This window comes from Primulina eburnea, chromosome 7, assembly GCF_022965805.1.
Source record: "Primulina eburnea isolate SZY01 chromosome 7, ASM2296580v1, whole genome shotgun sequence".
NCBI lineage: Eukaryota > Viridiplantae > Streptophyta > Magnoliopsida > Lamiales > Gesneriaceae > Primulina > Primulina eburnea.
The window spans coordinates 22,524,099-22,533,209 of NC_133107.1; positions in this window are offsets into that span (position 1 = coordinate 22,524,099).

Below are 9,111 nucleotides of genomic sequence, written 5' to 3' on the forward strand. Positions count from 1 at the left end.
ATGTTGTCCAGCTTGCCCAATTGATCACTGCTACCATGGAATATGTGTTAGCACAGAGGCAGTGGAACAATCCTCCTTTGAACCAGAACGAGGTTACTGAGGAGATGAGAAGCCAGTCCCACCGCTTTGCTCGCGCAATTTTCTACGTTCATTCTGTTGAAAATGAACAAGGCATGGGATCTAGAAATATGTGAACATAGAAAACTTATTCAGAGACCTCGAGGAAGTGATAAGGGTCCTGAGGTCATATCTCAGACATGTATTGTGATTTTCATGAAGATTATAGTGATACCATCGATGAATGCATACAATTGTCTAAGAATATTGAGCGAGTCACCCAACACGATCCGGGCATGAAAGCCATCCTAACCCAAACCGCCGAAGATAAAATAAGCCTCCTAAGCGAGCTGGGGAGGTAAAGAATCATCACGACTGAGCTAGGAAATTAGCAATCCAAGGGCGTTTCCCCATGCTCAACCTTCTCCTTGAGGAGTTATAAACATGATTTCTGGAGGACCTATTATGGGGGACTCCAACTGAGCTAGGAAACTAGCAATCGAAATATGTATAACATGGAAATTAATGATAGAAAGGTCTGAATTGAACCAGAAATATCATTGGACTGGGAAACATGCAAGGGCTGTCCGATCCCACAACGATGCTTTGGTTATCAGAGACATGATAGTCAATTACGAAATAGCTCGGATATGCGTGGATTTGGGATGTTCTGTGATTGTATTATTTAAAGAGATCGTGGATCAAATAGAACTAGGCGAATATAAAGTAGAGTCAGTTGACGGCCCTATTCGGATTCATGGGACATGCCATTGATCCCTTCAGAATGATAAATTTTCCCCTTTCCTTGGGCGAAGGAAATACAAGAAAGACCATAATAATAATTTTTATTGTGGTACATGCTCATTCTTCTTATAATGTCATTTTGGGCAAACACGATATGGCCACATTCATGGCGGTGGCCTCAGCTCTGAAGATTAAGGCTTTCCTATGGTGGGAAAAGTTGAAGAAGTGAAGGGCGATCAAAAGGTAGGTCGGAAATTCTATGTTGAAGAAGTCAGAGTAGAGCAAAATAAAGCGAGGACCAAGACTTCAGGCCAACAAAATCCACGAGGGCACGATCATTTGAATCTGATCAAGGAGGCAGCCCAAGTAACTACCAAGGAATAAAGCGAGAAGATATTTATATCCGCTAAATTCGGTGAAGTTATGATAGTAGAAACCTTGATTGAATCATTAAAGGGTCGGTTACTCAAGTGGTTGCAAAAGAACAAAGATGCATTTGCATGGTTAGTTGTCAATCTCACGGCTGTCCAACCAGAAGTTATGGAGCACCACCTGAATATCCTAACTAATTTCTAACCAATGATACAAAAGAAGAAACACTTCAGGCCAGAAAAGGATACAATTATCTGAGAACCAGTACAAGAATTAATGAAGGATGATCCCATTAAATATGTACAATTTCCAAGATTACTATCTAATGTTGTACATGTGCTTAAATCTTCAGGAAAATGGAGAATGTGTGTGGAATTTAGAGATCTTATCCAAGCTTGTCCAAAAGATTTTCCTCGATTTGATCAGCTTGTTGATTCTATTGCGAAATACTGGGATAATTTAGTTTTATCACTTCAGATAGAACTTTCTGTTACGTTGTTATGCATTTTGGGATAAAAAATGTTAGGCCACTTACCAGAGGCTAATGGATAAAGTTTTAAAGATCAGATCGGATGTAATGTAGAAGTTTATGTGGATATTATTCTGGTCAAGTCTAAAGCATCAGAAGAAGTCGTTAATGATTTTTAAGAGACCTTCTCTCACAAATGGGAAAGTTTTGGGATATTTATGCACTTAGAGAAGCATGAAAAAAGTTATTGCCCTTAATACTATGGGGTCGCCTTGAAATATACATGAAGTGAAGAAATTAACGGGGTGAAGTACCGCCTTATCCAGATTCATTACCCAATCATCCGATCGGGCCATTCCATTCTTCAAAATTATTTGCAAAACCTCCCATTTTGAATGAAACGCCGAAATTGAGGAGGCCTTTCAAGAGTTAAAGTCTTATTTGAGTGAACTGTCAATTCTTAATACACATGTTCAGGGGCAAAACTTTGTTTGTCTACCTGACTGTAACGTTTTAAGCAGCCAGATCGCTATTGGTCCGAGCATAGGGCTCACGTCATCAACCTGTATATTTTGTTAAGCATACTTTGTAAGTAGCCGAACTCAATTACACGATGCAAGAGAAGTTGGCTCTGGCTCTAGTCTTCACAGCTTGGAAATTGAGGCCAAATTTCTTATCACACCATGTCATCGTACTCATTAACAATATTTTGGGGAAATTTACCTCTCATATGGATGTCTCATGAAGACTTATTAAATAAGTAACAGTGCTCAGAGAGTATGATTTAATTTTCGAGCTTCAAACTGCTATCAAGGCCTAGGCGTTGGCGGATTTCCTAGCAGAAATAATTCAAGTAGATGAGGTGGACAATGGAATATTTATGTGGATGAATCCTCATGCCTGACTGACAGTGGGTTTGACATATTTATGATTTTCCCATGGGTAGAGTAAACAAGTTTGGCTATGAAGTTATATTTTCTAGCATCAAATAATAAAGTAGAATACGAAGCCATTTTAGACTCACTAGACTTGATTGTTGTAGGTACTGATGAGATCGAGGCCGAGGACGGGGACCAGTGAGCTAGCTTGGGTCGGCAGTAGTAGGAACCGGAGGACCTCACTTTTATCATTTACCATTTTTATGTTCAAACTCATTTTATCACGATGAATTATTTTAAGTTTTGTTTTGAAACAGATATTTACTTCCGCTGCTATTTTGACATTTGAACTTTTATTCCGCTATTATATTAAACATTAAATATTTTTATCAGATTATTTTATAAATGATGTATGTTATTTTTAAAGAGAAAATTTTTAAATAATTCCGCAAATTTACAAATACGAAATACGGGCTTCTACAGTTGGTATCAGAGTCTATGTTCTTGTAAAGGGTTGTACTACTACTGATATCGATAAGCTCAAAAAGTCACGTCTTCGGTCTGTAAGTTTTAAGTTTACGCATTTCTTTTAAAGCATGAAATATTTTAACAGCATGTTTTCATGAAATAATTTATGTCCAAATTATGATTATGCAGTAATTATTTAATTTTAAATAAATAATAGAAATTATGCATGTTGGTTACGTATGGGTTGTATATATGGAACATTATGTTTCCTAGACGCATTCTTGAGCGCACGAGAGATGATGAGCCTCGCCAGGAGGACGGTGAGAATCAGAGGCAGGAGAGAGATTTACCACATCCACTACCGCTAGACATGGACGCCCAGATGCTAGCCGGTATAACGCAGTTCTTCGCACAGTTTGCGGGGAACAATTCTAGGGTAGACAGGCCGACAGGGCCTGAGGCTACCTATGAGCAGTTCATGAAGATGAGACCGAAGGAGTTCTCAGAGAAGATAGATCCCATGATTGCTGAGGGCTGGATTAAGTCCCTCGAGGTTATATTCGAGTTCATGGGGCTTGGAGATGAGGACAGAGTTCGTTGTGTTACCTATCTGTTGGGAGGAGACGCTCGCTTATGGTGGGAAGGAGCATCTGTAGCATTGAATGTGGCTACTCTGAGCTTGACGCACTTTACAGAGGTATTCTACTCTAAATATTTTACTGAAGAGGTGCGTGCCAGATTGACCAGGGAGTTCATGACCCTGAGGCAGGGAGATATGACTGTTACAGAGTTCATTCATAAGTTTTAGATGGGTTGCCATTTTGTGCCCCTAATTGCCAATGATGCTGGAGCCAAGTTGAGACAGTTTCTGGATGGTCTACGGCCGATCTTGTGCCGTGATGTTAGGGTGGCTGGCCCTACTACCTATGACGACGCTGTTTCCAGAGCTCTAGTTGCAGAGCAAGATCTGATTGATATTCAGAGAGACCGCCAGGGCAAACGACCAGTCCAAGTGCCACACCGCCCTCCTCCTCAGCAGCAGCCACATAATAAGAGGTCTTTCCACGGCCCGCCCAGAAACAGAGGACAACAGCAGTGGGGACGCGCAGTCCCAATGACTTTTGAGCACCCAGTCTGTCCTAGGGGCACACGCCGCCATGCTGGAGCGTGTATGTATGGTTTAGGGAAGTGTTACAAGTGTGGTAGCCCCGACCACTTGCTCCAGCAACGCCCGTAGGGGAGTCTGCCTACCCAAGGCAGAGTCTTTGCTCTCCATGCAGCGGAGACGAACCCGGAGACCATACTCATGACAGGTACCTTTAAGCTTTAAGTTTGTATTTGGGAATTTATGTTCTGTGTTGAGATTTTGAACTTAGAATTTGTGATAGGATTGCATGCTCTAATCGGTGTTATTTTCGGGAATTTAGTTTAGAAGAACTCTGGCATTCGCATTTCTATATGTTTAGTTCTTGTAACTATTGGGTTCAGGTTAGTGTTCCGATCTTTCAAGGAGATTTTTTATAGCCGGGTCACCTACGAAAGCTTGAGAGATTCAGGGGCTACTCATTCATTCAATTCAGATACCTTAGCTAATTTTCTCAAGGTAAAGACCATTGGGCTAGATATAGCCTATTCAGTAGTACTGCTTTCGGGAGAGGAGATGGCAGCTACTAATGTGATCAGAGACATAGACCTCGAGCTTCATGTCAATCTTATTTATGCGGATCTTATCGTTTTGCCGATGCAAGAGTTTGATATCATTCTGAGTATGGACTGGCTACTAAGGAACAGAGTTTTGATCGGCTTTCAGCGAAGATCCGTTCTAGTCCGACCTCCTGGGATGGAGCAGTTCTTATTCGAACCAGACAAGTACTTTCATTTACCGCGTTTGATATATTGTGTCCAGGCTAGGAAGCTCATGCATAGAGGGTGTCGAGCGTTTTTGGAAACTTTTATATCCGTTCCGGAGGCACCCAGTCAGTCAGCCTCTGATGTCCCAATTTTTAGGGATTTTCTAGACGTATTTCCTGATGACGTCTCTGGTATGCCACCCGAGCGAGAGGTGGAGTTTTCTATAGAGCTTATGCAAGGTACGGCTCCGATCTCCAAAGCACCGTACCGATTAGGACCGACAGAGATGGCAGAACTTAAGAAGCAGATTCAGGAACTTCTTTACAAGGAGTTCATTCGCCCGATTTTTTCACCATGGGGCGCGCCAGTCTTGTTTGTGAAGAAGAAGGATGGTTCTATGAGGCTTTGCATTGATTAACGGGAGTTGAACAGGGTTAGAGTGAAGAACAAATACCCACTTCCGAGGATTGAAAATCTATTTGATCAGTTACAAGAAGCTTCAGTATTCTCTAAGATCGATTTGCGTTCTGGCTATCACCAGTTGAGGGTGAAAAACGCCGATGTCCTCAAGACTGCTTTGAGGACTCGTTATGGCCACTTCGAGTTCCTTGTGATGCCGTTTGGTTTGACGAATGCGCCAGCGATCTTCAAGGATCTTATGAATCGCGTATTTCAGCCGTATCTTGATCAGTTTGTGATAGTATTCATAGACGACATTCTCGTCTACTCTAAGAATCAAGAGGATCACAGCAGACATCTGACCGCAGTTTTGCAGACCCTACAGAAGCATAAGTTATTCGCGAAGTTCAGTAAATGGGAATTTTGGTTAGAGAAGGTGGCGTTATTAGGCCACATCGTTTCTAGCAGTGAGATAGAGGTAGACCCAGCGAAAGTTGCAGCAGTCAGAGATTGGGTTGTGCCGCAGAATGCATCAGAGATCCGTAGTTTCCTTGGGCTCGCAGGATATTACGGGAAGTTTATTCAGGGATTCTCCTCTATCGCAGTACCACTCACGTCGTTGACAAAGAAGAATGTTAAATTTGTGTGGAGCGATGAGTTTCAGAAGAGCGACGACACTTTGAAGCAAGCTCTTATCTCAGCACCAGTTTTGGTCATGCCGTCAAGGCCCGGAGACTTTGTTTTGTATACCGATGCTTCGAAGCTCGCTTTAGGCGCAGTGTTGATGCATAATGGGAAGGTGATATCGTATGCTTCTCGTCAGCTGAAAATCCATGAGAAGAATAACCCTTTTCACGATCTAGAGTGGGCAGCCGTAGTTTTTGCCTTGGAGATTTGGAGGCATTATTTGTACAGAGAGAAGTGCCAGATCTTTACCGACCATAAGAGCCTCAAGTACTTCTTTACGTAGAAAGAGTTGAATATGCGTCAGAGACGTTGGTTGGAGCTAGTGAAGGACTATGACTGTGACATTTGCTACCATTCGGGTAAGGCTAATGTAGTTGCGGATGCACTGAGCAAGAAAGTCGCAGTGATGGCTCATTTGACGATTTCGAGACCTCTTCAGTCTGAGATATAGAGGTTTGATCTAGAGATGTATCCTCGAGGTAGAGTTCCCCGTCTATCTACGTTGACGATTCATTCTCTTCTAGACCGTATTCGCAGTGGTCAGTCAGCAGATGAGCAGTTGGCAAAGTGGAAGCAGAGAGATGAGGCCAATGACAGTATTTTGTATACAGTTAGCGACGGTATTGTGAGGTATCGAGACAGAATGTGGGTTCCTAGCAGTGATTCTATTCGAGCAGATATTTTATCCGAGGCCCACATGTCGCCGTACTCTATTCACCCTGTGAGCACGAAGATGTACAAAGACCTGCAGTTGTTGTATTGGTGGCCAGGAATGAAGAAGGATATAAGACGTTTTGTATCCGAGTGTCTGACGTTCTAGCTAGTGAAAGCAGAGCATCAGAGACCAGCAGGCTTGCTCAAGCCTCTTCCTGTTCTCGAGTGGAAGTGGGAGAATTTTACCATGGACATTGTGACCGGTTTGCCGAAGTCAGTCAGAGGATCAAATGCTATCTAGGTGATTGTCGATCGTCTTACCAAATCAACGCACTTCTTGCTTATCAAGACAACTTTCACCATGATTCAGTATGCAGAGCTGTATATCCGTTAGATACTCAGACTTCATGGTATTCCCGTTTCTATAGTGTCTGACCGAGATCCTAGGTGCACTTCCGCATTTTGGAAGATTCTGCATTCAGCAGTGGGTACGAAGTTGTTGTATAGCACAGCTTTCCACTCCCAGACAGATGGTCAGTCAGAGAGAGTTATCCAGATTTTTGGAAGACCTTCTCCGTGCTTGTGTCATCGATTTCTCAGGGAGTTGGGAGTCGAATTTTCCATTGGTAGAATTCACCTATAACAACAGTTCACCTATAACAACAGCTTTCAGTCGTCTATAGGTATGGCTCCGTATGAAGCACTGTATGGTCGTAAGTGCAGGTCGCCTGTTCATTGAGATGAAGTAGGGGAGAGATTAGAAGTGGGTCCGGAGATCATTTAGCAGGCTGTCGATGTAGTAGTCAAGATCCGTGATAGGATGATGACTGCTCAGAGCCGACAGAAGAGCTATGCGGATCAGAGGAGGAGAGATCTAGAGTTTGTCGTTGGCGACCATGTTTTTGTGAAGGTAGCACCTATGAAAGGTGTCATGCGGTTCGGGAAGAAAGGAAAGCTCAGTCCGAGATTCATCGGACCCTTTGAGATCCTCGACAGGGTTGGGACGCTAGCTTATCGTGTTGCTCTTCCGCCGAATCTGACCGGAGTACACAATGTGTTCCACGTCTCAATGCTGAGGAAGTATATGGCGAATCCTTCGCATGTCCTGAATTTTAAACCCTTGCAGCTCACTCCTAACCTGTCTTATGAGGAAAGACTAGTGCAGATCTAAGGCCGACAGGAGAAGACGCTTCGGAACAAACTGGTAAGCTAGTGAAAGTCAAATTGCTTAATCATTCAGAGGAAGAAGCTACGTGGGAATCTGAGCCAGAGTTGAGGAGTCGTTATCCCGAGTTATTCGCTAAGTTTTAATTTCGACGACGAAATTTCTTTTAATGGGGGGAGAGTTGTAGAACCCATTAAATCAGACCACGTATAAGCCATGCATAATTACTATTATTTAATTTGAAAATGATCTTTTTTTATGCATGAGGATTTATATTCATTCTTTTAAATTTGTTGAGTTATTTTACGCAGTAGTTTAGTTTTTATCTTTTCAGTTAAATAAGCGAGGCCGGACTGGAGTTGGAGCACTGAGATAAAATTTAATGATAAGAAAATATTCCTAAAATTTATATAAGATAAAGAGTAATTTATTTTAATGAAAAATAATGTTTAAAGGATTTATTTAAGTAATTTGAGATAAGTAGTAAATAAGTTCTTTTAGGTTTAATTATTAATTTATTAATTCGCTAAAATACTTAATGGGTAGATAAAACTTTAAAGATTTAAAATACAATATTTAAGAAATATTTCCCTCATTTTAATAAGCATAGTTTCGGCTACAACCTTGAGGATTTGATTTAATTTTAGCAACTCCATTTTTTGATATTTTTCTTTATCCCCTCATGGTAGAATAATTCCTTCATTTTAAATCCCCAGTAATTAATAATTAAGCAATATCCATACCCTCATTTTTTGATAAGAAATTCGGCCATCTCTTATTAAGATTTAATATTGATTGACAAATCACCATTTGATTCATTTCCTTAATCTTTTCTTGATAGATAATTCCCCGACCTTTTAATCACCAATAATTAAAAAATTAAGCAATTTTCTACCTTGTACCTAGACTAAATTTCGGCCATCACCCCATCAATTATCCCTCAAAATCCTATGATATCATAACCATTCCTTATCTCACAAACTCTAGGATAGAAAAGATTTGATCTTGCCACTTAACCTCCCATCTATTTTGCAACCTTCCCATTCATTTCCTAGACATTTCCCTCACCACTCCACCGAAAATTTCAGAGCATTTTCAAATAGAAAATCTATAATAGCTAAAGAAAACAAGAAGCAAAGCAACTCCGTCTCCTCCGCGCCGTGTCGTCGTAATCGATTTGTTTTCATTTCAAACAAATCCAAGGCATGTTTCTATCAATCTTTTCTATTCAATCAAGTTATATTATTATTTTAAAACATCATATATGCATGAAACTTGAAGCAAAAAAAGCGAAATCATGTTAGCATTTTCGAAATAACATGGTGAAGATTTTTGGCTTCTACCTATGCCCTCACGTTTTGGTTGTT